The sequence below is a fragment of the Oryctolagus cuniculus genome, chromosome 10 (assembly GCF_964237555.1).
Source record: "Oryctolagus cuniculus chromosome 10, mOryCun1.1, whole genome shotgun sequence".
NCBI classification, from domain to species: Eukaryota; Metazoa; Chordata; class Mammalia; order Lagomorpha; family Leporidae; genus Oryctolagus; species Oryctolagus cuniculus.
The window spans coordinates 34,312,534-34,339,916 of NC_091441.1; the positions used below are offsets into that span (position 1 = coordinate 34,312,534).

A 27,383-nucleotide genomic window follows, 5' to 3' on the forward strand; every position below is an offset into this window, starting at 1 on the left:
ATATAAACCTATCAATAATTATATATTTTGGGATTAATTTGGGGACAGATTTAATTTTTTTATTTTCTTTTCAATTTTTATTAACATAAAGAGAACAGATTTCATGTATTTCACAGGTAGAATTTGAGTTTAATCACATATGCTTGATTTGTAATCACTGGTGTAGTTAGGATGTTGTTCATTCATTGAATATGGCATTCAGAAGTACTACTACCTTTTTTAAGAAAAAATAAAATAAGACATTAAATACAGAATTAGGTAGAGGTCCTTGGACTGTATTCTTGCACGTGAGCAACCCTGAAATGTCAGCTTCATTAACAACACAAGTTCTAGGCTACTGAGTTATCCCCACCTCATTACCAGATTCAAAGCCCTTGGGGCATCTCCAGCCACAATATATATATATGTATATATATATATATGTATATGTTAAACTATAAGAAGGAAATTCACATCAGAACAAGCACAGTAAAAATGTAGCCTACTGCTCTACTGGGGTAGTGTGCATGTGTGTGTGAAGGCTGCAAAAATAACCACCTTCCTGTATTTTTTTTAAAGATTTATCTATTTATTTGAAAGGCAGAATTACAGAGAGGCAGAAGGAGAGAGAAAGAGAGCCACACCAATCTGAAGCCAGAAACCAGGAGCTCCTTCCAGGTCTCCCACACGGGTGCAGGGGCCAAGGACTTGGGCTATCTTCTGTTGCTTTCCAAGGCCACAGCAGGGAGCTGGATTGGAAGTAGAGCATCTAGAACTTGAACCTGTGCCCATGTGGGATGCCGGCACTGTGGGAAGCAGCTTTACCTGCTACACCACAGCGTGGCTCCCCCACCTTCCTATATTTATACAAATTAATAATATCATTGATTTATTACAAGTAATGTGAACATTCCACAGTTCAGTCCAAACCACTTCACAGATGAATCTTTTGGATTTGGCTTTAACTAGCAAGTGATTCCTGATTTGTGACCCCAGGAAGACATGAATATTTCACCATTTGATACATTTGTCTCTATTTCTTTACTTGAAAAGGGAAATTATAACTGTTCATACCATATAAGACATCTATGAAGATTAATTAAATATATGTGAAATTATTAGCATAGAATTTGACATACTATCATTTCATAATTCTTTTTTTAAAGATTTATTTATTTATTTGAAAGTCAGAGTTACACAGACAGAGGAGAGGCAGAGAGAGAGAGTCTTCTGTCCGATGGTTCACTCCCCAGATGGCCGCAACGGTGCCAATCCAAAGCCAGGAGCTTCTTCTGGGTCTCCCACGTGGGTGCAGGTGCCCAAGGACTTGGGCCATCTTCTGCTTTCCAAGGCCATAGCAGAGAGCTGGATCAGAAGTGCAGCAGCCAATTCTCGAACCAGCGCCCATATAGGATGCTGGCACTTCAGGCCAGGGCGTTAACCCACTGTACCACAGCGCTGGCCCCCAATTCATAATTCCAAGTAGTAACTACTACTGCCAAATAAAAAAAAAAAATTAAAGTAATGTTGTTTAAATCTTTTCTTTAGTAGAGGGTCTTCAGATAGTACAACAACCCTTGAAACTCTTAGTCAACCCTCTTTGATGTCAAATATAGTGAGTAGCTGCTTAAAATCACCTGTGGTCAGTGCAGGCACATCAGAGTGCTGGTTTGACTTCCAGCTATTCTGCTTGACATGCAGCCTCCTGCTAACACATTCTAAGCAGCAGTAGATGATGATTCCAGTTCTTGGTCCCTGCTGGCCATGGGTGTGACTCAGAAGGATTTTGAGGCTTGTGATTTATACCTGACCCAGAGCTAGATATTGCACACATTTGTGGGGTGAGCCAGAGGGTGGAAGAGTCATTCATTTTCTCTCTCTCTCTCTCTCTCTCTCTCGCTTTCTATTTCCCATCCTCTCTCTCTGTCCCCTCCAAATAGAACAAATAAGCACTAATAAATAAAATAACCTGTTCTGAATCAAAACAATTAAACAGATATTCACCAATTATGTATTTAGTTCAGATCTTGATGCCCTTGTGGAAGACAGTGTGCCTACAATAGAAGATTCTCAATGTTTCCTTTGCATATTAAGTGATTATAATTAGTGACCACTTCATAAAAATCAAGTGACCCATATTTATATTTTGCCTTTTTTCTGGGAGCTTATGTTAAATACATATTTAGTACTCTATTCATTCCTAATGAACCAATTATATAAGCATTAGAGAACAAAAGTATTCCTAGAGTATAATCTACACATTTGGCTGGTTGCTGATGAAAGCAACTTGTGATACAGAAGCTATTTTAAGCATATCTGAAAAGTTTAAAAATGTACCTTTACCTACTGTAATTTATGCAAGTTTTCAAAAAATGAAAAGTATAAATATTCTACTCATGAAAACATTTATAACAATAACAGAACTGTTAGTATTTTCAATAATTTTGTATTTTGCATCAATTTACTCAGCATTACATTCTAACAAATTGGTAGAAGTAGGACCCAGATCCGTATTTGTTTGATCCCAAAGCAGAGCTCCTAAAAATACTTCCTAAGTTATGACCTCTTCAGAGAAGATCTTTGTTATTAGCCATAACTGATTCTGATTAAGGCTTTTAATTTAATGCCATTTAAACCTATTTATATGTTTCCTGGTGAATAAAAAGGACAATGTTTGACATTCCACATCAAAGTTGTCTGAATCTGTGTATTTACTCAGCATGAAGTGAGAGCATGGGGAGAAACATGTAGAAATATTTAGTCAGTCAAATTCATCTGAATAATCAAATTTAATATTTCAGTTGATGATGCTTTACAGTTTGGCTTTCTTTGATAAAAACAATCCGTAGTGTGCACTCTCCCTATTATAATGATGGGCACTTCTCTTCAACATGATTGGTTTCTGGACTTAGCCATTTAATGCTGATATGCTTGTTATATATCTAGAAGAAACAAAACTAAACTAAATTGTCTCATAATTTCATGCTTTGGTATATTCCATACAAAACAAAGCTGTGAAGTTGAAGGGGACTGTATTAAAGGTCACAAGAGCTGAGTGCATCACAGTTATGCCATTCTCTGCATGTGATTGAGCCAATGCAAGCCTTTGTTATCTATAAAATAATTCAGCAGGTTTGCCTTAAAAACTAAAAACAAAAATAATTTGAAATTAACATTGACTATACTCAAAATTAGTTTTATACTCTCAAGCACCACACCAATATACATGATTATTTATACATAATCTTAGAAGCCAGTTTTAAGTTTTTCGTATTCTTGGTTTTCTTTATTAGCCATGTGAAACGATAGGACTCAAATTTTGCAGCGTACGTTTATTGTAAAGGCCATAGGTATATGCCAAGTTATCTGGGGTTCAGACCATGCCCTGAATGACGAAAGTTAATGTATATTCATACTTCTTTGGCTGCTCAATCATTTGTATATCAAGAAAACTTCATTTTTTAATATAGAAGGTGGTCTTTTTTAGAATTAAAGTATCTTTTACTAATTTCCTTACACAGTCATGCATCCAAGAATCGTGGAACTGTCCTTCAGAAGAACTAAGTTAACTGACAGCGGCACAACAGTTGAATGTATGGGGCCTTGGTGGGCTGCCCAAGTATCAGCATGTGGGTGGTGCTTTGCTTTGACATTTCAGACATGTTAGCCAGTCTTCATTTCACTGAGTTTAAAGGTGTATCCAATACTGTTAATCATGCACTTTCAGGGAAAATGCACTCTTCTTTTGTCTTCAATATCATATTCTCCTGATTAATTTCTTATTTTCAGGCAGTACCCTTTTGCTTTCCAGCTTTCTCTGGCCAGTGAGCCTAGCTGTTATTCAGGGCTTCATTTTAACCTCTTTTCACACCGCTGGCCCTCTCTCCAGAAAAAATCCCAATCAACGCTTTCTTTTAAATTATCTATTTTCTTATGGCCTCCAACTGTGTATATCTGTTATTAATATGCCATTTTTTTCACTTTGAGACCTACATGTCCAATTATCTTCTTGACATTTTTATTTGAATCTCTTAAATATAGTTCAGCTTTTATCATTTCAGATCAAATTCATGGCCCGACCTCTATCAAAAGTGCTCCTTTGTAGTGGTCTCTCTGTCAGTGAATGTTACTGCTGTCTGTCTAGTAATTCAAACCTGCAAACTGGGAGTCACTCTTGACTTCACTTACTCTGCATAGCCATATCATCACTGGCCTAATGATATTATCCCATAAATATCATTCAAATGTGTTCTGAAAAATTTTAAGAAGCCTTTATTTATTTGTAATTTGAAAAGCAGAATTAGGGAGGAGAGAAATAGACAGGTCTTCTAGCCCCTGGTTCACTCCCCCAGTGTCTGCCACTACCAAGGCTGGGCCACATCGCAGTCAGGAGCCAGTAGCTTTTTCCAGGTCTCCCTCAAGGGTGCGTGGTCCCAAGCACTTGAGCCATCTTGCACTTCTTTCCCAGGAACAATAGCAGAGAGCTGGGTTGGAAAGTGGAGCAGCTAGGGCTTTAACCTGTGCCCATATGTGATGCTGGCACTGTAGAGGGGGCACTTAACCTGTGGCAATACAGCACTGGCCCCACTTTTTGAAATTTACCACATAATAACCACTCTTATAACTGCTATACAGCTACACCAGTATGCTGTGTCACTATCTCAGATGTACATTTTGTGTCACCTACTCATAATTGTAATCTTCTTTTTAACTTTTATTTAATGAATATAAATTTCCAAAGTACAGCTTATGGATTACAATGGCTTCCCCCCCATAACGTCCCTCCAACCCACAACCCTCCCCTTATCCACTCCCTCTCACCTTCCATTCACAGCAAGATTCATTTTCGATTCTCTTTATATACAGAAGATCAGTTTAGCATACATTAAGTAAAGATTTCAACAGTTTGCTCCCACACAGAAACATAAAGTGAAAAATACTGTTTGAGAACTAGTTATAGCATTAAATCTCAATGTACAGCACACTAAGGACAAAGATCCTACATGAGGAGTAAGTGCACAGTGACTCCTGTTGTTGACTTAACAAATTGACACTCTTGTTTATGGCATCAGTAATCACCCTAGGCTCTTGTCATGAGCTGCCAAGGCTATGGAAGCCCCCTGAGTTCACCAACTCTGATCATATTTAGAGAAGGCCATGGTCAAAGTGGAAGTTCTCTCCTCCCTTCAGAGAAAGGTACCTCCTTCTTTGACGACCCATTCTTTCCACTGCGATCTCACTCGTGGAGATCTTTCATTTAGGTTTTTTTATTTCCCCCCAGAGTGTCTTGGCTTTCCATGCCTGAAATACTCTTATGGGCATTTCAGCCGGATCCGCATGCCTTAAGGGCTGATTATGAGGCCAGAGTGCTGTTAGGACATCTGCCATTCTATGGGTCTGCTGTGTATCTCACTTCCCATGTTGGATCATTCTCTCCCTTTTTGATTCTATCAGCTAGTATTTGCAGACACTATTCTTGTTTATGTGATCCCTTTGGTTCTTAGTCCTATCATTACGATCAATTGTGAACAGAAATTGGCCACTGGGACTAGTGAGATGGCATTGGTACATGCCACCTTGATGGGATTGAATTGGAATCCCCTGGTATGTTTCTAACTCCACCGTTTGAGGCAAGTCAGCTAGAGCATGTCTCGAATTGCACATCTCTTCCCTCGCTTATTCCCACTCTTATATTTAACAGCAATCACTTTTCAGTTAAGTTTCAGCACTTAAGAAGAATTGTGTATTGATTACAGTATTCAACCAAAAGTATTAAGTAGAACAAACAAACAAAAATACTAAGAGGGATAACATATTAAGCTGCTCATCAACAGTCAGGGTGAGGGCTGAACAAGTCACCGTTTCTCATAGTGTTCATTTCACTTTAACAGTTTTCCTTTTTGGTGCTCAGTTAGTTGTCATCTATCAAGGAGAACAAGTGGTATTTGTCCCTTTGGGATTGGCTTATTTCACTCAACATAATGTTTTCCAAATTCCTAACAGGGATCACTTTTCAGTTAAAATTTAAACACCTAAGAATAATTGTGTGTTAATTACAGAGTTCAACCAATGGTACTAGAACAACAACAAAAAAATACTAAAATGGATAAAGTATTACACTGTACATTAACCGTCAGGACAAGAGCTGATCAAGTCACTGTTTCTCACAGTGTCCATTTCACTTCAACAAGTTTCCCCTTTGGTGCTCAGTTAGATGCCGCCAATCAGGGAGAACATATGATATTTGTCCCTTTGAGACTGGCTTAATTCACTCAGCATGATTTTTTCCAAATTCCTCCATCTTGTTGCACATGACTGGGTTTCATTGTTTTTGACTGCTGTATAGTATTCAATAGAGTACATGTCCCATAATTTCTTTATCCAGTCTACTGTTGATGGGCATTTGGGTTGGTTCCAGGTCTTAGCTATTGTGAATTGAGCTGCAATAAACATTAATGTGCAGACTGCTTTTTTGTTTGCCAATTTAAATTCCTTTGGGTAAATTCCAAGGAGTGGGATGGCTGGGTCGAATGGTAGGGTTATATTCAGGTTTCTGAGGACTCTCCAAACTGACTTCCATAGTGGCTTTACCAGTTTGCATTCCCACCAACAGTGGGTTAGTGTCCCTTTTTCCCCACATCCTCTCCAGCATCTATTGTTGGTAGATTTCTGAATGTGAGCCATTCTAACCGGGGTGAGGTGAAACCTCATTGTGGTTTTGATTTGCATTTCCCTGATTGCTAGTGATCTTGAACATTTTTTCATGTGTCTGTTGGCCATTTGGATTTCCCCTTTTGAAAAATGTCTATTGAGGTCCTTGGCCCATCTCTTAAGTGGGTTGTTTGTTTTGATCTTGTGGAGTTTCTTGTTTTCTTTGTAGATTCTGGTTATCAACCCTTTATCAGTTGCACAGTTTGCAAATATATTTTCCCATTCTGTCGGTTGTCTCTTCACTTTCCTGACTGTTTCTTTTGCAGTACAGAAACTTCTCAATTTGATGAAATCCCAAATGTTAATTTTGGCTTTGACTGCCTGTGCTTCTGCGGTGTTTTCCAAGAAGTCATTGCCGGTACCTATATCTTGCAGGGTTTTCCCAATGCTCTCTAATAATTTGATGGTGTCAGGTCGTAGATTTAGTCTTTAATCCATGTTGAGTGGATTTTTGTGTAAGGTGAAAGGTAGGGGTCTTGCTTCATGATTCTGCACGTGTAAATCCAATTTTCCCAGCACCATTTATTGAATAGACTGTCCTTACTCCAGGGATTGGTTTTGGATCCTTGATCAAATATGAGTTGGCTGTAGATGTTTGAATTGATTTCTGGTGTAATCTTGTACAACAAAAACAAAGCTGGAGGCATCACAATACCAGATTTCAGGACATACTACAAGGCAGTTGTAATCAAAACAGCATGGTACTGGTACAGAAACAGATGGATAGACCAATGGAACAGAATTGAAACACCAGAAATCATAATTGTACTCTTTAACCCTATGTTTTTCATGCTTTGATTAATATTTTGATACTATTAAATGCCTCCCTAAAGATTTTTGTCCCATTTTGTAATACTTAGCCACAAAACTTGTATAGTCTATGTACACTTCTTCCTTTGGATCTTGTAACCTCAAATATTATGTTGTGACATTTATATATATTCTTACATAAAGCTGTAAAGAGTTTAAAAATTTTGCTCCTCTATGACATAGCTCTGCACCTTTTTAAAAAATTATATTTACTAAATAAAAGTTAAAAAAGAATTAAAAATAGTAAAATAAATGTTTTTTTTTAATTAATTGTTTTTATTTATTTTAAAGGCAAAGAGACAGAGATCTCCCATCCACTTATTCATACTACAGGTGCCTGCAACAGCAGGAACTGGATCAGACCAAAGATAGAAGCCAGAACAAAATCTGGATATGCCACATGGGTTTCAGAAACCCAAGTAATGGAGGCATCAGTGCTAATGTGCAAGATTGCGCATTAGCAGGAACTGGAACTGGAAGCAGAGCTGGAACTCAGATCCAAGCACTTTATATAGGATGTGGGGATCCCAAGTAGCATTTTAACCATATGATCAAATATCTGCTCCTACACATTATTTCAATATTTAATATCTTAATGAAATTATTCATGTAGTTCTTAAGTCCAAAGCAGTAGGTACCAGAAATTTCATTGAGAAAATGGATATTACAACAGTACCAAAAGTAATATCTTCAATAGAAAAAGGCAAGTCATATGAGTTCAATACTTTGGGACAATATAATGAAAAACAAAACAGTTATGGTACAGGAATAATTTAAAAATCAGCAGTATAATAAAAATACCACTGCGTCTTTGCCACCAAATGATGGCATGTTTTGTTGGCATTGTACTTTCCTTTTTAGCTAATTAAAAAATACTGGGAGCAATCCATTTTGTCAGTTGATCAAGTTCACCATCCACCCTACTGAGAATCAGAAACTGCAAAAGCAGTAATCCTCAGTCCTGGCTTCTGGATACTATATCATTAGAAAAATGAAACTTTTTGATACATATTTATATTCACCATATATATGCATGCTATTTGGCTAGCTAGCTATATCTTATGTTTAATTTGATATTAAAAAGATAAAAATCAGGGGAAAGCATTTGGCTTCATGGTTAAGACTCTGGTTAATGTAATGCATTCCATAATCTGAGTTTGATTCCCAGCTTTGCCTTTGTTCCTGAATTCTAACTTCTTTCAAGACTAAGTTCCCACTCCCAGCCTCTTCCTACCCGGGTGAGCTTTTGAGAGTGTAATAGCAGATGTAAGGTATCTCTCTCTCTCTCTCTCCCTGTTTTTCAAATAAAAGCAATAAATGGGGGCCAGTGCTCTGCTGCAGTGGGTTAACTCCCTGGCCTGAAGAGCCAGCATCCCATATGGGCGCCGGTTCGAGACCAGGCTGCTCCTCTTCCGATCCAGCTCTCTGTTATAGCGTGGAAAAGCAGTGGAGGATGGCCTGTGGGGAGCAACTGGGAGCAACTCGGACTAGACTAAGTTACTGGAATTGAGACTTATTCTATGCATCTGCTCTCCCACAATATGGCGCTGAGAAGGGAGTAACAGCTTCTACACAGCTGCCTCCAGTTCAACCAATAAACTGTAGGACCTGCTCCTGATTGGAGGAGAGCAGCGTACTCAGCGTGTGGGTAGCAGAGTTGGGATTGGTGGAAGGGGACTATAAAGGAGGAGAGAGACAACATGCACCAGGGACATCTAAGGGGAACATCTATCTGAAGGAACACCTGTGCAGCCCCCGAGAGAGCCAGCCGGCGGTGTGCCGCTCCCCCGCGGAAGTGGGGAAAGTGGCCAGGGGGAACCGCCCTTCCACGGAGGTGGAAGGGACGGTAGCCAACCCGGGAAGAACCAGCAGCAAACCCGGGGAGGGCCGAGCAGACGAAAGAACAGCGCAGGGTCCTGTGTCGTTCCTGCACGAAGAGGGGGAGCGACATAAGGGGGCCGTGACTCGGATAGGGAAACCTAGGCAGGGTTCAGTGTCGCTCCTCCACGAAGAGGGGGAGCGACAATGGCCCAAGTCCCTGGGCTCCTGCATCCACGTGGGAGACCTGGAAGAAGCTCCTGGCTCCTGGTTTCAGATAGGCACAGCTCCGGCCATTGCAGCCACTTGGGGAGTGAACCAACGGATGGAAGACCTCTCTCTCTCTCTCTCTCTCTCTCTGCCACTCCTCTCTCTGTGTAACTCTGACTTTCTTTTTCTTTTGTTTTGTTTTGTTTTAAAGATTTATTTTATTTATTTGAAAGCCTCCCCTGCATCTCCCACATGTGTGCAGGGGCCCAAGGATCCAGGCCATCTACCACTGCTCTTCCAGGCCATAGCAGAGAGCTGGATGGGAAGAGGAACAGCTGGGACTAGAACCAGCGCCCACATGGGATGCCAGAGCGCTTCATGCCAGGGCTTTAACCTGCTGCGCCACAGTGCCGGCCCCCTGACTTTCAAATAAATAATAAATCTTTAAGAAAAAAAAGCAATAAATAAATACATAATTTTAAAATATAAATACAAAAAAACATTGTGGCTGATCATAAAATGGCATAACAATTAAATTTTTTAAAAATATATAATTTTGTTTTCAAATATGATGATCTCTTTTGGATTTTGATTTTAATAGTTATTTGTTAATTTTAATTATAAATTACAACCCATCAAAATATGAAGCTACTATGTATTCATATAAGTACATAGAAAATGTCCAATCTTAGGGAAATGATTTAGAAGATTGGTTTAAAGAATGGAATATATTATAATTTGTGCTACTGATTTGTTTACTATAAGCTGACATACTAGTTTATGTGTAGAACTCAAATGTTCGTAAAAGCAATAGTGGGGGAATAAATGTGCAGCCTTTTAAAGTAGTAGATTTTATTTTTCAGTATTGTCTGCTTTCATATGGTCACTTAACTTTAGGACCTGAGTTTCTTCAGTTAACAAAAGTTCTGATGTTCAGTACGATAACTATAGATAATGATAACATAATGTGTATTTCTCAAAAAAAGAATGGATTTTTGAATCTTTTCATCTTAAAAATATTAAATATTTAAAGACTTAGATATGTTTACCCTCATCTAAGTATTATACAATGTACGTACATTTAAAGATCACATGGTGCCCCATGAATCTGTACAATGTTTATGTCAATTAAAATTTAAGCAACATTTGAAAATATGCCTTTTATTAACTCTCCTATCAAAATCTGGGGTTGTGCAAAAGATTATTTAGAAAATATATGCAACTAATTGAGAAACTTTTGTTAATTCCTAATTAAAAAATTAATTTAGTCTGTATAATCATACCGTATGAATATTTCATAACATTTATTTGTAGGAAAATACACGTATTCATTTATTTATTTATTTATACACGTATTTATATATATTGGAAAATAAGGTACAAAAAGAAAAAACAACATAATGAGCTGAAATATGATTATTATTTTTTATTAGATTTATAATAATATATTATATATATGTTGTATAATATATACAATAATATACAAATATCCCAGAGTATATTTCTATTGTATTTAAAATCATATAGCTCTATTATGTATCAATTCAAGTTTAGAATGCATCTCTGAAGAGTTTACTTATAGAAATTACTTTTCCATTTGAAAAACATGGTGATTTGGATTTATAGAAGCAAACAAGAAAATAAAAGAAGCAGTACCTAAAGTCAGTATTTTCTTGTGCTTTGCAATCTAGTAAATTTAAAACAAATAGTCTTGACCTTTGCATGACAATACTCAGTCCACAGTAATTTATATTCCTAGCTTACATCATCAAAAAAGGGAACTGAGGTGAGCATTGAAGAGCCTTGAATTTTAATACTAACCTTTTTCACAATTCTGTTGCTCAAAGCTTTCCTAATGTTCAAAGTGTATGAACTGAGTTGAGCACACACTTGGGAATTTGAACTGCACCAAAAGCTTTTCTTACCTAAATATCTTACTGGTTGCAATTTATTGAATCTTTTAATTTATACCAAAATACTCATGATCCCTATTAAAACACAAAACCCTAGGATCAGAAATTATTAGGATCACAGAAAATTGGAAGTGACCCTCAAATAACTTTAGAGGGTCAAATTGTTTACCTGAATGGTTGGGGAAGTGAGCAGAGATTAAAGATTCTAACTAATATATTAAAGTTGCACATAGATTTCTCTAATTGAGCCTGTGGATATTTTATTTTCAAGACAAAAATTCCAATTGCTTGCTTTTATTTTCTGTTATTCCTCTCTTTCTTAATCTAAATATGTTTAAGATACAATAAGATAAGTGGTAAACTGTGCTATATATGGTAGAAGCTATTCCCTCCCCCTCATCAACTATGTTTTTTGTTGTTCTATTCTGGGTAAGACAACTGTCTTGCATACAGCAGCTAGAGGAACATCTCTGACCCCTGCTTCTTACTGCGCTTAGAATAACATTGCTGGAAAGCACCCTGGGATGTCCACCCGCATTCTGCCCATTATCTCCATTGCTCCTTATTCTCTAGCACATTATGGTGTTTGATCTTGATCCTGGTGCCTTTGAGCACAAGATTTTGATCTGCCTTGAAGATGCTTGCACCTGCTTCACTTGACTCACTACTTTCTATCATCCAGATACTGTTTTAAGTGTCTTCTTTTTAGAATCTGTCTCTATTGCCATTACAAAATTGTCTACATAGCACTTATCCATATCCAACATTTTTCTTGGACATACATTGTCACTGGAATGGGGAATTTTCTGCCTAAATCGGTTTTGTGTCTTTTGCATCTAGGATTGTATCTTGAGAACAGCTATTCCTTAAGAGAACAACATCCTCTGATACTTCAGACTAAGTGATTGGATGTTGAGTGTTTGAAGAAAACTACAGGAAAATTACCTCTCTCTCTGCAAATGTTTCCTTCGTTTTCATTTCCATAGCAATTAATCAGGGCTTAGAGCTCTGATGTGGGCATGTGGGGGCATATTCAAAGAAAAGAACATAAATTCTTTAATTAACTGGTAGCTGAACCAAAAGCAGTTTCAAATCAAGACACCTGATGACTATTCTTTTCTTTGTAAAACAGAAATATAGCCTCGGACTTCCATTGAAACATGTACTCATTTTTAAAACAATTTATTTTATTTGATCTTCAAGAGTTTAATACTACTAATGACTCAAATCTGAACAAAAAATACAAATATGCAAAGTTCAAATGAGTAAAAAGGAGAAAAACATAAAAATATGTTGATGTGAAAGCAAAATATCAGCTTCTGTCTTCCTCACTATTAAGCCATTTTTACACTAATTGCCTTCTACTATAGGACTACAGCCCATTTTAAGTTCAACAGCAACTAATTGCAAGAATTTTCCTACAAATCTCCAGTGTTTTCCAGGAATTGAGGATGAAGATAGTGGAGTACAGTTTGGAGTGTGACAGATATTTAATATTGAATAGTTTAAAGGTTTGGTGAATGAAGTAAAGGAAAATACTTACTGATACACATTCTAACAATTAATTATCCTCACCAATGGAAAACAATTTCTAAATTGCAGTGGATGTTATTGTTTGCTAGCACAAATGAACAAGCATAATTTATACTATGTGCAACCACTTGGCAATATCTGTGAGAGTTAATTGAGTCTGGTAGTGGAAATAAGGCAAACATGACATAGTGTATAAAACTGGACACTCTCCAACATGTTCATTAATCACGTGACTAATCTGAAAATGAATGCATCATGCAAATTAGAGGTGAAAGAGGCTTTCTGGTCTGCAGAGATACTAGCATGTGAAATTGTATGCCTTCTCAACACTGCATCAGGCAGGGGCATGGGCTGTGTCAATGTCACGCTTTAATTGGAATATGGTGGTGGGTGGAACATGTTTTAGAATTAAACATAAATTTCCATAAGATTTAGTGTAGTTAAAATGACATCCAATGATGCAGAAAAGCATTTCTGAAATTGTCTTTAATAAGACCATGGAAATAGGCAGTCTGTTCCAAGAAGTGGGGATGGGTTGTGAAAATATTCTAGCTGCCTAATTTCTTGAATTCTGCCAACAACTCAACATTCTGTTACCTGCCACTCCTCTTTTTCCCCTCCATTTTTATAGAGTGGAATCATTTTAACCCCGTAAGGAAATCTAACACTGCAAAGGGGGCATGAGAACGCTAAAGAAACACTTTGTCTAAGCACAGACTCCACTCATTCATTTTGTCTGAAGTGATCCATTCAATGTCAGACAAAGTAACTGACATCTTCTTGTATTTATCTTAAAAGAAGATAACATGTAACAACAAACAACAATGAAAATGTTACACTTTTTTAGATTTCTGAAGTGTTGGGGCCGGTGGTGTGGTGTAGTGTAGCGGGTAAAGCCAACCACCTGCAATGCCAGTATCCCATATGGATGCCGGTTCGAGACCTGGCTGCTCCACTTCCAATCTAGCTCTCTATTATGGCCTGGGAAAGCAGTAGAAGATGGGCCAAGTGCCTGGGCCCCTGCACTCGTGTTGGAGACTCAGAAAAAACTCCTGGCTCCTGGCTTCAGATCAGTATAGCTCCAGCTATTGCAGCCAATTGGGGAGTGAACCATCAGATGGACGACCTCTCCCTCTCTCTCTCTCTCTCTCTGCCTCTCCTTCTTTCTCTGTGTAATTCTTTCAAATAAATAAATAAATCTTCAAAAAATTTCTGAAATGTTTATGATTGTCTTGTGTACATTTAACCACAGTGTTTTGCAGAGCAGACACCGGACATTGGGATGTCTTAGGGTATAAATGCATTTTAGATTCTTTTACTCATATTTCTATTGCTTGACTGATTTCTAAGTCTCATTTTGGATTAAATGCATAAAGTTGTAATTTTTCCTATTTGAGGATGATTAAGACTAGTCGGATTATTCCATATACCCTATTGCTATTGCAATGCTTTGTGTTTCTTTTTCAAGTTTTCAATTGAATATTTTACTTGATTCGCAGTACAACATTAACAAGAACAAGATAAGAAAATCTTTATATTTTTAATCAGTTAGGAAATGGAGCTCCAGAAAGACTATATGTTCTTCAAGTTTATGCAAATAGAAAATAGATTTTTCTGAATCTTTTGTTCTGTATATTTATAATAAATATTGAATTGCTACTATTTGCTCAAATATAGTAAGTTGTCGTATTTATCAAGGTACTATTGCTGCCTTTTAAAAATCACTTGTTTTCCAGAAAAGAACGAGATTTACAGAAAGCTATCACCAATTATTTTTTCACATAGCTAGTGAAAATATAAGATATGCTCAGGAATTTAGTGTTGAGTGGTAAAACAAGTTTTATTTCATAATAAAAATGATCTGGTTAAATAGAATAATTTTTTACTGTTTTTCAATTGAAGGTAACGTAAAACAATGTATGGCGTAATGAAATATTATAAAGAAAATCATCCTTGTAGCCATAATCCTTGAAATATGTTAGACCTGGCCGGTGCCACGGCTTACTTGGCTAATCCTCCACCTGTGGTGCCAGCACTCTGGGTTCTAGTCCTGGTTGGGGTGCCAGATTCTGTCCTGGTTGCTCCTTTTCCAGTCCAGCTCTCTGCTGTGGCCCGGGAGTGCAGTGGAGGATGGCCCAAGTGCTTGGGCCCTGCACCCGCATGGGAGACCAGGAGGAAGCCCCTGGCTCCTGGCTTTGGATCTGCACAGCGCGCTGGCAGCAGCGCACTAGTCATAGCGGCTACTTGGGGGGTGAACCAACGGAAAAGGAAGACCTTTCTCTCTGTCTCTCTCTCTCTCACACTGTCTAACTCTACCTGTCCAAAAATAAATAAATAAAATAAAATAATAGAAAAAAAAAGAAATATGTTAGACCTTGCTATTCATCCCCATAGCCTTCCTTGTTCCCTCTTTACTACATGCAATCCTTAGTTTAGCTTTTAGGAAATCACTTTCTTACTTTATAATTTCATCAATCAGTTCACTATAATTTATCCTTACTTCCTATGCCCTCCCCATATGTGTATATATAATCTTATTGATATGTTTGTATACATATATCTATAAATGTGTGTGTATAATGGAATTTCGAAATAGCTTATGGGAAATGGGGTTAAAAATAGGCTTATTCTGGTGCAAAAAAAGTCTTAAATCCATAATTATGAGGAATCATTGAAATGTTCATTTAGCCTAGCAGTTAATGTTAGTGAAATGGTACCATCTTATTTAAAAGCACTATCTCAAGCCCTAGACACCTTCCTGGCCTCTCCAGGACCCAACCTGGCTTACTAGGAATCGGGTGACCAAATGGCCATCCATTAGCAGCGACCCACCATCACTCTAGTGAGATTCGCTGTCCCCATTCCCTCACCCCTGCAATTCTATAACAAGGCCTGTTTTCCAGCCCAGAGTCTGTCTTTTACCCTCTCCCTCTGGTCTATCAGATTTCCCCTGTCAATAAACCTCTTCCCTATCCTGGTGTTTGGTGTGTTTGTGCCGAACTTCCATGAGTACTGTGTCACGGATCTAGGCTCTCCTGTTGACCTTGCTCTCCCTGCGGGGATTTGAGCTGCTTCAGGATCCTGGACTTGTGCCAGCCACAGAACACACACCAGGACTTCTCTTTCTGCCTCTGAGAGCCCTGTTATTTCCATCCACACACTGGCCATCCAAAATTCCGAGGTAAGAAAAGGAATAGGGAATTCTCTCATGGCAGCCTTTACCATGGGTTGTGGTTCTGCTCTGATTTGTCTAGAAGTCCTGGTACCAGGTACCACAACTTCCTATGGTCTTTACAGCTTTCCATGGTTCTTACATCTTCCTTGGGTTTTACTCCTTTACATGGGTTTTATGCCTTTCCTTGGGCATCAGGCCTAGGGCTCCAGTGGGGGTGTGGGTGATAACCCCCACTCTCTGATCCCGTACCCTCCCTGTCAGACAGCCAGCTGTGATCTCAGGGACTCCTAATATCCCCAAGTCCGACTCCAGGGGTTGCTATGGGAACTTCCCCGTCCTGCACTCCCTCCAACCCTCTTAGTTGTCTCCTACCTCAGCAATCGGTCCAATGGCCACTTAACAGCACATTTGATCCTGACATTCAGGATCTCTACCACTTTTGTGAATATTAGGAAAGTGGAAGAAAATCTTCTAAGTTTAGGCTTTCTCCTGTTTCAGCTCTAAACCTTCTCTTTACACCTCATGATCTCTGGCTCAAGCTCTCTTAACTCCGAAGCTCCCACTTCCCTACCCTCTGCAAGGCTATAACAGGATGCTTCCTACACACGCACTCTCTTGACCTCTCTCTCTCTCTCTCTCTCTCGACCTTTCTCCCTTTTCACCCTCTTTTCACTCTCTCCCTCCAGCCTCTCTGATTTCCCCCACCTGACAATAAACCTTCCCTTTAACTCTGGTGTGTGGTGTGTTTTGTGGTGGCCTTCCAGTTAAGATGCCAGTTAAGACATCATTGTCCCACATCACAGTATCTGGGTTCAGTTCTGGGCTCTGGATCCCGATTCCAGCTTCCTGAAAATGTAGACCTGAGGAGGCAACAGGGGTGTTTCCAGTAATTAGGCTCCTGACACTCATTTGGAAGACCTGGACTGAGTTCCCAGGTCCTAGCTTTAGATTACTGACTGTTGGAAATGGTTAAGGAGTGAAGCAGCAGATGGGATCTTTTTCTCTTTTGGTATTTCTCTCATTCTAATTCTCAAATTAATTTAAAAAAATTTAAAATAAAAAGAAAAACCTTTGCATGGATTTCAAAGTCTTTCCATCATAGTAAATTTGTCTTTTAATTCCATTTTCATGAATTTTTGAGGTACTCTCATATATGTATGTGTATGTGTACATATTTATTCATATATAAGATTACATATATTTCTCCTCTATAGTTTTTAAAAACAATTTTTAACCATAACTTTCCTCTAGTGTTTTCCATTGTGTAGGTTTTTTTCCAAGATTCATTTCTTTGAAAGGCAGAGTGTCAGACAGAAGGGGAGAAAGAGACATTCTACCAACTATTTCACTACCCTAAATGGCTCAGCCATTTCTGAGCCAGGAGAAAGCCAAGAGCCAGCAATTCCATCCTGTTGTCCCACAGATGTGTCAGGAACCCAATTACTGAGGCCATTTTCTGCTGCCTTACTAAGTGCATTAGTAGGAAGCTGGATAGGAAATGGAGTAGCTAGATCTTCAGCTATCACCCTAATATGGCATGCCAGTGTTACACAGTAGTTTAAGCAACTGCATCACAATACTAGCTCCACTATTATACAATTAATACAATTGTCTGCACTTGGAATTTCCTAAAAATTTGTAGTCACAGCTAGAAATGTATCATTTTTAGATATGATATTTTGTGGGAAGACAATTTGTTATGTAGTGTTCAGTATTCTAGATCCAAACCTACAATATATGTTTATATTAGCCATTGGTAATCAATTCATTAAGGGCTACAAAATGGTGATAATCCAACTGTATCACTGCTTTCCTGATATTTTAGAATGTTTTTAAAAATGAAACTTTCTGTCTGATGCTATTTGGCTTCCACAGGAATGGCAAGGCAAATGCTTGTATATTTCCCATTTCTTATCAGTTTCAAAATAATGAGTTGATTCTTTGGTATTCTCCAGAGATAGTCAGCTACATTTTCATGTCATTACAAACTGATATAATTAAAGATTCTTGGTGAGTTTATTGGTGCAGTCATTGTCCTTTTTTTTTTTTTTTGACAGGCAGAGTGGACAGTGAGAGAGAGAGACAGAGAGAAAGGTCTTCCTTTGCCGTTGGTTCACCCTCCAATGGCCACCGCGGCTGGCGCACTGCAGCTGGTGCACCATGCTGTTCTGATGGCAGGAGCCAGGTACTTATCCCGGTCTCCCATGGGGTGCAGGACCCAAGGACTTGGGCCATCCTCCACTGCACTCCCTGGCCACAGCAGAGAGCTGGCCTGGAAGAGGGGCAACCGGGACAGAATCCGGTGCCCCGACCGGGACTAGAACCCGGTGTTTCGGCGCCGCAAGGCAGAGGATTAGCCTAGTGAGCCACGGCGCCGGCCCGCAGTCATTGTCCTTTATGATGTCCACCCTTTCCCATCTTACTCCAGTGTCAGTCTTTTCAGTTGACTGTTGAATCCTTAGAATACAACTCTTACAGTCATTGACAGCTTTCTTCTTATCTGATAGGTGTAGCAATATGTCCTTGGCTTATCTCGTTCACTTTCCACAACAAACTGGAACACAACCATTTTGATAAAACTTTAATTTGTCTTAACGCAAAATGATAATTTCACACTACGTAAGACTGAGACATTAGTGTTCTCAGACTTTTGATGGAGAAAGGACTGGATAATATGATTGCTGAAAGTTAAAATGTAAAACTTTGGAACAGGCAGTGTAGCACAGCAGGTAAAGCAGCCTCTTGGAAGGCTCAAATGCTTCTTCTTTGCTTCCCACATGAAAGACTTAAAAAGAGTTCGGAGCTCCTGTGACAGGAGTTTGGGGAGTGAACAAAATGATGGAAGGTTGTCTCTCTCTCTGGATCTCTCTCCCTATCTCCATCCATCCATCTATCTCTGTCATTTGCTCTGCTCTTCCAGTAGATGAAAATACATAATTTTTTTAAAGTATAACTTTGCATATGCTGTTTCCATTATTTTTTTCTTTTTTATTTGTCAGAGCGTGTAACCATTACATATCCTCTCTTGGATAGTCTTAATTCTTCCTATAAATATAAATTTAGGGCTTATCAACGTTTATGTCAATATCTCTAGTTGTTTTGGTCATCTGAAGTTTCTTCTTCAATCTATAATTAAGAAAGGGAATAATTTACAAAAATATTCCTAAGTACTTGCATGTTGATGATATTTGGTCTATTTATACTTCAAAATTAGTTTGCATGATTCAAAATCATTGCTTCACATTTTTTTTCCTTGAGTACCTTAAATATATTACTTTGTTTTCTTCTAATGAAGAATTGAGGACAATTAAATTTTTCTTCTGTTATTTATTATTTCTTCTTTTTGCCTTGATGATCAAAGAACATTCATTTCTCTATTAAGTTCAACGGTTTTATGAAGCATTGAATTTGAATTGGTGGTTCAGGGATGATTTTCTTGAGTGTACAATATATATTTTTACTATGCAATTTCAGTCAAGTTTTTAATTCCAGGAAACCATCTTGAATTATAGTTTTTAATATTTGCTGCTTCTTTTGCAGGGCTGTTCTTCTTTGGAGGTTTCTATTATTAGTGTTTTGAAAATTATTTGCCTGACATATATCTGTACTTGTCTTGAACCACTTTCAATTTTTAATTTCTTTCCTTCTTAGAAGTTTTCTGGTTTTGTCTTCCACAATCTCAAGACCTCACAATTGGTTTGACTCACTTGTTTTATCTTTCTATGTAAGCCACTATTTCTGACATGATTTGTTCTTTCCTAAGTTCTATTACCTTACTTTAATTTTTTATTTAAAAACATGTAACTGATATAAAAATTATACATATTTCCGGGGTATTATAAGATGTTTTGTTCCACGCATATATAAATTGTGTCCCCTTATACTTGAGTGTTTTAATTTTGATTTATATTATTTAATATCTCACATTATGTTTTGAATCTAGTTTATCTCAGTTAAAAATGTTTGATAACATTTCCAGATGTCTGTTGAGCTAGCTTTGTAGCATAATTTTCTTGTCTATAGGGATATTATTTTGCTTCTTATTCTTTTTTTATTTTTCTCACTGGTAGCTGTATGGAAACTGGCTTCAATTCTGTTACACCTTTTTATATGAACTTAATTTTCTTGATCTTTAGACAAAAGCAACTTTAAGGCTGCGTTTCCATATCAGCATGCCAGTCCCAGTCCTGGCTGCTCTGCTTCAGATCCGGCTTCCTGCTATTGTGCCTAGGAAGGCAGCAGATGATAGCTCAAGTATTTGGGCACCTGCCACCCATTTGGGAGACCTGTATGGAGTTTTGAAAGTACTTGGAGAGCAATCTGCCCCAGGACCTTTTCACTTACAGAGGACTTTTTGAAGTGAACAAATCCCCTCCAGTAGCAGTAGCAGTAGCAGTAGCAGTAGCAGTAGCAGTAGCAGCGGCTGTTCTTTTAAGATTTATTTATTTATTTGAAAGTCATAGTAAAAATATGGAATGCTTCATGAATTTGCATGTCATCCTTGTGCAGGGGCCATGCTAATCTTCTCTGTATCATTCCAATTTTAGTATATGTGCTGCAAAAGCAAGCACAGCTGCTGTTCTTAACTTGCTTTCTGATGTTTGAGTAAGTCCTAGTCCTCAGATCCATTAGTCTTCATGCTGTTCACGACTGTGTTCTCTTGTTTGGGTACTGACCCCCCATGACCTGTACCTTTCAGTAAGATGTCTCCAGGCCGTTCACATTTTGCAGTTTATTGGATAGTTTTTCATTTAAGTAATGGTTTTAGAGAGTACTTCTTTATTTTTTAACAGGGGAATTGAGGGAGATTCAAAAATATATGTCCCTACTATCTTCCCCAAATCCACCTTTGACTTCTACTAATTGGTTTCACCTTACACAATTGCCAGGAAGTTTCAACAAGAGGTTTATAATAAAGTAATGCAATTGATCTCTTAGCAAAGAAAATGGATGTGTTTGGGGCAGGCACTGTGGCATAATAGGTTAAACCACTACTTGGGTTAAGATACTGCTAATGTCTTACACTAGAATGCTGGTTTGAGTCACAGCCACACGGTTTCTGATCTAGCTCCCTGCTAATGCATCCAAAGAGGCAGCAGATGATGGCTCAAGTGCTTGGGCCCTGTCCCCTACATGGGAGACCTAGATGAAGTGTCTGGCTCCTGGCTTCAGCCTGGCCCAGCTCTTCCTGTGGCAACCACCTAGGGAATTAACCAGCGAATGGAAGATATGTCTCTCTTTCTCTCTCTCACTGTACCTTTCTCTGTCTCTCTCCTCTCTTTTTCTCTGTTCTTCTCTGTCACTCTGCCTTTCAAGAAGATGAAAGCAAAAAAGGACTTTAAAAAATATATTAGTTAATAGTATATTTTCACAAAAATGTCTTCAGACACATTAGCTCACCATCTGCAGATATGGTTTTCTAGTCCCAGTAGTAATGAAAGTATTCATTGTAGATATTTAAAATAGTCCCTTTGTAAACAACTTCTTGCATATGTAGACACAGAAAGAAACTCTCATTTGTTATTTTTTATTAATAACCTGTATTCAGTCTATTTTTGTGAACCAACTTTATAGTAATATAAAAATATTTATTTTGTGATCAAATTTTAAATTCTCAAGTTTTGATTATGCAATCAGCACAGGTTTTTGAAACAAAGTTGAATAAAATGAGATAGAAATATCTAAAGCATTAGAGATGAAGAGTTGAGGAGTGATATCATTGTAATAATCACAATCTCTATTACTATATTTTCTCTGACTCAGTTGTTCCACATAGTTCTCCCTCTCTCCTGAGGAAGATTACCCAATATTCAGTTTCAACAAGAAAATTTTTTATTTCTCTATAGCCTTGGAAAGTGCACAGAGAACTTATAAACTATACACTCTACTATGCCAAGTGAATTGTGGTGGAAGGATGGATGCTGATCAGAACATTTCTGAGCCCTACAGAACACAGAAGCTACTCTTCAGTGTGCAACCTATTATAATGTATATAGATTCAAATAACAGAGACCCACAAAACAGAGTTCAATCAGGAAAGGAGGATTGGTCTCTTCTCTCAGAAGTCTGGAGACATGAAATCCAGAAATTATATGATAACTAAGAGAGGATTTTGGGTACAATTATCTTCTGAATTCTACTCTACCTTTCTCTGTGAGTGGTTATCATCTTTGTAGATAAAAGGTGTAGCAGCAAATTCAGACATCATGTCTACATTTAAGTTATAAGAAATATGAACAGCAAAGGCCAAGACAAAGCTGTAAAACAAAAGTTTCAAGGAAACTGGACAAAAATTTGTAATACCAGATGTGGATAAGAGAGTGTTATAATATATGATAAACTTAGCTGGTTAATGTTGAGGTACATTTGTGTGCATATGGGTTTACTATGTCTATTCTACTCAGTTTGTGTAAGTGTAGTTTTCTGATTCCTTTGTATGTTTTTCTAGAGCTAAGGTGTGCAAAAATAATATAAAATTAACTTACACTCAAATTCCCACCTAATATACTAATCACGTTGGGATGTATTTACATTTAGTAAACAAGTGTTCTAGCAGAAATCACTTTATAAGGAGGGTAAGTCTCGAAGGTCTGCAATGGTTTGTTAAAAGGCTCAGAGCTAAGAAGTCTTAGAGCATACACATGAAAATGTTCTAAAATTACAATTCTTCTTCTTGAACTCTTGTAGCATGGTTAAGATTATGCTAACCAAGGCAAGTGCTGTGGCACAGCTGGTTAAGCCACCAGCTACAGTGTCAACATACTATATGAATGCTGGTTCTAGTCCCAGCCACTCCACTTCTGATCCAGCTCTCTACTAATGCACTTGGAAAACCAGCAGTGGATAGCCAAAGTTCTTGGGTCCCCACACCCATATGGAAGATCTGGATGGAGCTCCAAGCTGCTTGTTTTGGCCTAGCTCAGGCCTGGCTCAGTCATTTAGGGAGTGGGCCAGTGCATGAAAGATATCTACCTCTCTCTGTCTCTCCTCTCCCTCTGTAACTTTGCTTTTTAAATAAATGGGTAAATCTTAGGAAGAAAGAAGGAAAGAAAGAAAGAGCGAGAGAGAAAAAGAAAAAGAAAGAAAGAAAGAAAGAAAGAAAGAAAGAAAGAAAGAAAGACTGATTCTGCTAACCTGGCAATATGTTAAATGCTCAGGAGATATGCAAACATGAGCAAAGCATAGTACCTGCAGATTTAACAACATAATAGGAAGATAATACACAACACAAATTATTACAATAGAAAGCAAAATGTGGAAAAATCATACGGTAAAGGACAATCAGTGAGTATGAGTAGTAAAGGGCAACTGTTAGTTCATTCTAGGTAATGATGTTATAGAGGAGAAGGAGGTACTTAATCTGAACCCTGGAAGAGAAGTATGTGGCAGAATTGATATATTATCATTCATTCCAGAAGGAAAATCTGTAAGGGAGTAAAGTCCAGAGTCAGCACTATGGGCTAATTGTACTTCCCAGAAAGCATGGGGCACAACGGAAGCATTGAGTTCTCCCAGCAGATTTCAATCTGCTTATTGGAGAGTTCGGTTATGTGACTTATGCTAACTAAAAATAAAATGCTACTGTAAATTATTTTTAAATGTTTATAGCACCCCTTGAGATAATTAGAACTACTCTAACATATTGGAATTCAAGAATTGCTGGCCATGCTTCTACACAACTACAGTTGTGAATGAGCTAACCTACTCTAAGCAGAGCAGAGAAAGCTGACCTGCTGACAGTGTGACTGTCCGTGATAGTCATGTTGAGCCACTCTTACAAACAAAAAGCCTGAAACTCTTTGATAAGTAGAACTATTCACAGATCTTATTCCTTAGCATTCTTCACTCTCAATGCAATATTTATAAACAGTATCATAAAATGAATGACATTTTCATAGAAACACCATTTTAGACTGAAAAGATCTCAATACTAACCAAGATAGTAATCTCCACAGGATGCTTCAAGGACATGATTGCTGCTCTTGCTAGCTGAGTCTATTCCGTGAGGCATAGAGGAGGCAGAGAAAGATCCTATACTGAATATTTTGGATGATATAGGAATTAAGATGCTTTGTTCTTTCAAGGTTGGGTGTAAACAATAGTATTCTAGATCGTAATAACCATTATTTTGAAAGTTGGTAGTTTAATATGAAGTAGCAGCAATATGTATGCATGTGTCACTGAGGAATAAGAAAGAATTAAGAATGGTAAAGTGGAGAGGATCAGAGTTCCAGCATCAAAATGTCAAACATTTTAATCTCAAGACATTAATTTACTAGCTGGTTGAGCAGAACAGGCTGTCAAAGGAGTGTAACTCTATTCCTTTCTAATTATTACATTCTTTGACACCAAGTTCAATGAAATGGAAGTCAAGTAGCAGATGTGGTTAGCACTGAAGACACTTATTTTTGATTCAATGAACTTTTACTAGAGTAAGAAAACTATGTGAGACTCATTCTTAATATGTTTTCTTCTGAAGGGATAACACAAATCAACTTTGATGATTGTTCTTAAGCAAGTACAGATCTTTGTGTTTCCACTCAAAAACAAAAGTTAAGTTATGAACACGCAAAAGAAGAAAGAAAAAGACCATTGTCAAATCTATCATTCAAATCTGACTTGAATTCTATTTGCTTGCCCTTTTATATATGTTCTTTTGTTTTGTAAAAAGAAAGTCATAATTGGATGATGAATTAGTTTTGTATTGCTCTCTTAACATATGACCGTAAATGCAATGACTTAGAGAGCAAAGATTTATTTTTACATCTTTCTGCATGTCAGAGCTCTGACATAAGTATAAAATGGGCTAAGATCAAGGAACCAGTAGATCTCCATTTCTTTTTGGATGCTCTCACTGAGACTGTGTTTCCATGTTTTCTTTTTCCTTTGACTCCTAGAGGCTTCCTTCATTTTTTGCTTCATGCACACCCTCAACACACACTTCTATGCCATAGGCATTGCATCTCTCTTCTAGAGCCTTACTTCCATGGTCATATATTAACTATCCTCTTCTACCTCCCTTTTTTTCCTCTTCAAAGGCCTTTGCAATTGCATTGGCCACACCTACATAATCCTAAGTAATCTCTTTATTTTGAAATCAGAAGATTAATGAACCCTAAGCCAGCCGCAACTTCAATTCCCCCTTGCAATACAATGTAATAATTATGGTAATCAGGGGTTAAAACTTAAACATCTTTCAGGGGCAGGAACATTATAATGCCTACTGTAGATGTCATAATGGATCATAATTTCCATGCCAAATAAAGAAATAAAATAGTCTAGATTACTCATTACTCCACTGGATCAGTCATTTCAGGTTTCAGCTAGGTGCTGCAGCCAGTTCCTAAGAACATAATACTTCCCACTGCCCTTAGTCTTTGTTTTAAAAATTTTGTCATAACATTTTAATTGATTTACTTTTAGTCATAATCTAAATGCTCCACAAAATAAAGAGTTCAACAGGTAAAAAATAGAAAGACTACTATTCAGCAGCAATATAGGAAGGACCTCAAGATGTCAATCTGATTTATATTCATTAAATTCTTTGTACTGTGTATATTAACTACCAAAAATCAGAGAAAACATATGATATTTGTCTTTTGGAACTAGCTTTCTTCATTAAGCATAATGGTCTCCTGTTGCATACATTTTGCTGCAAAAGATGGGATTTCATTCTTTTTTGTGGCTGAGTAGTGTTCCATTCATCACTTTATGAACATCTAGTTTGATTCCATATCATTGCTACTGTGAATTGAGCTGCTATAAACATGGAGGTACAGGTAACTCTCATATGCTAATTTCATTTCCTTTGAGTATATTGCCAGGAGTGGGATGGCAGGATCATATGGAGATCTATTTTCAGATTTCTGAAGAAACTCCATACTGCCTTTTATATTGATTGTGCCTGTTTACATTCCTACGGACAGTGTATTAGGGTAACTTTTTCTCCACATTCTCACCAGCATGCTTTTTCTTTTGAACTTTTGGATGACAGTCATTCTAACTTGGGTGACATGACAGATAATTCTGTTGTTTACTTGTGTTTTCCTTATTGCTAGTGATCCTGATTTTTTTTTTCATGTGTCTTTTGCTCATTTGTATTTCATCCTTTGAAAAATGCTTGTTCACATCCATTGCCCATTGGTTGCTTTGTTGCATTTCTTAAGCTCCTTATGTATTGCAAATAGTAATCTTTTGTCAGATGTATAGTTATCAAATATTTTCTCCCATTTTGTCAGTTGTCTTGACATTATTGAGTATTTCCTTTGCTGTGCAGGAACTTCTTAGGTTGATGAAATCTAATTGTCTATTGCTTGTGTGTCTGAGGTCTTTTCCAAGAACTCTTTGCCTATGCCAGTGTCTTGCCATGTTTACCCTTTGTTTCCTCTTGTAATTTGATGGTTTAAGTCCTTGATGCACTGTTAGTTGATTTTTGTATAAGGTGAAAGGTAAGGGTCTTGTTTTGTACTTCTGCATGTAGAGATCCAGTTTCTCCAACAACATTTGTTGAAGAGACTGTCCTTTTTGCAAGGAGTGATTTTAGATTAATTGAAAGATTAGTTAATAACAGATGCATGAGTTAATTTGGGGGGTTTCTATTCTGTTTCACTGGTCCACAAGTCTATTATTTATACTGATGCTAGATTGTATTGATTGTAACAGCCCTGTAGTAAGTCTTGAAATTTGGTATTGTGATGCCTCCAGCTTTGATTTTATGGTTTAAGGTTGCTTTGATAGATACTTATAGAAGAAAATGTTTTGAATTTCTTCAGCATCCTGAATTGGATTGACAGAGGGCTGGACACCCATGTAGGACTGTGAGGTGCCCCCAGCCTCCCAACATATCACAGATTCTGGTGCCCAAGCCGCCTAGGTGGAGCACCCACAGGCCACTGGTTCTGGGAACATCTACCTCTCTGTGAAACTGGACAGTCTAGTGGGGCAGAGCTGATCCTCTGCACCCTGTGACTGTGGGAGCCTTGTGTACTGAGACTGTGGGGATTCTGTGACTGCATGAGCAGGCTCAGGGTGCAGCTGGGTCTCTGGGCAACCAATGTGTGGAGTTCCACAGGTTCAGAGCTCCCTGATTGCCTGGGGTGCGTCACTGCAGTGGGATCTGTGTTCATACATTGGACTGCACAGATCCTTTGTGAGGTTCATACAGCAGCACAGATGACTATGTACCCACTGAGGACTAACACCTGGGCATGATCACCTTGGAAGAGAACAGGTGA

General features: G+C 37.9%; 1 protein-coding gene and 1 non-coding gene across 5 annotated transcripts in view; one reads left to right on the forward strand and one right to left on the reverse strand.

The window, feature by feature from the left end:
* Positions 1–27,383, forward strand: part of RIT2 (Ras like without CAAX 2) — a 349,849-nt gene that overhangs the window by 78,620 nt on the left and 243,846 nt on the right.
* LOC127492521 (U6 spliceosomal RNA) lies at positions 20,614–20,720 on the reverse strand. Its single transcript, XR_007922036.1, has one exon. It is a non-coding gene; the product is annotated as a U6 spliceosomal RNA (small nuclear RNA).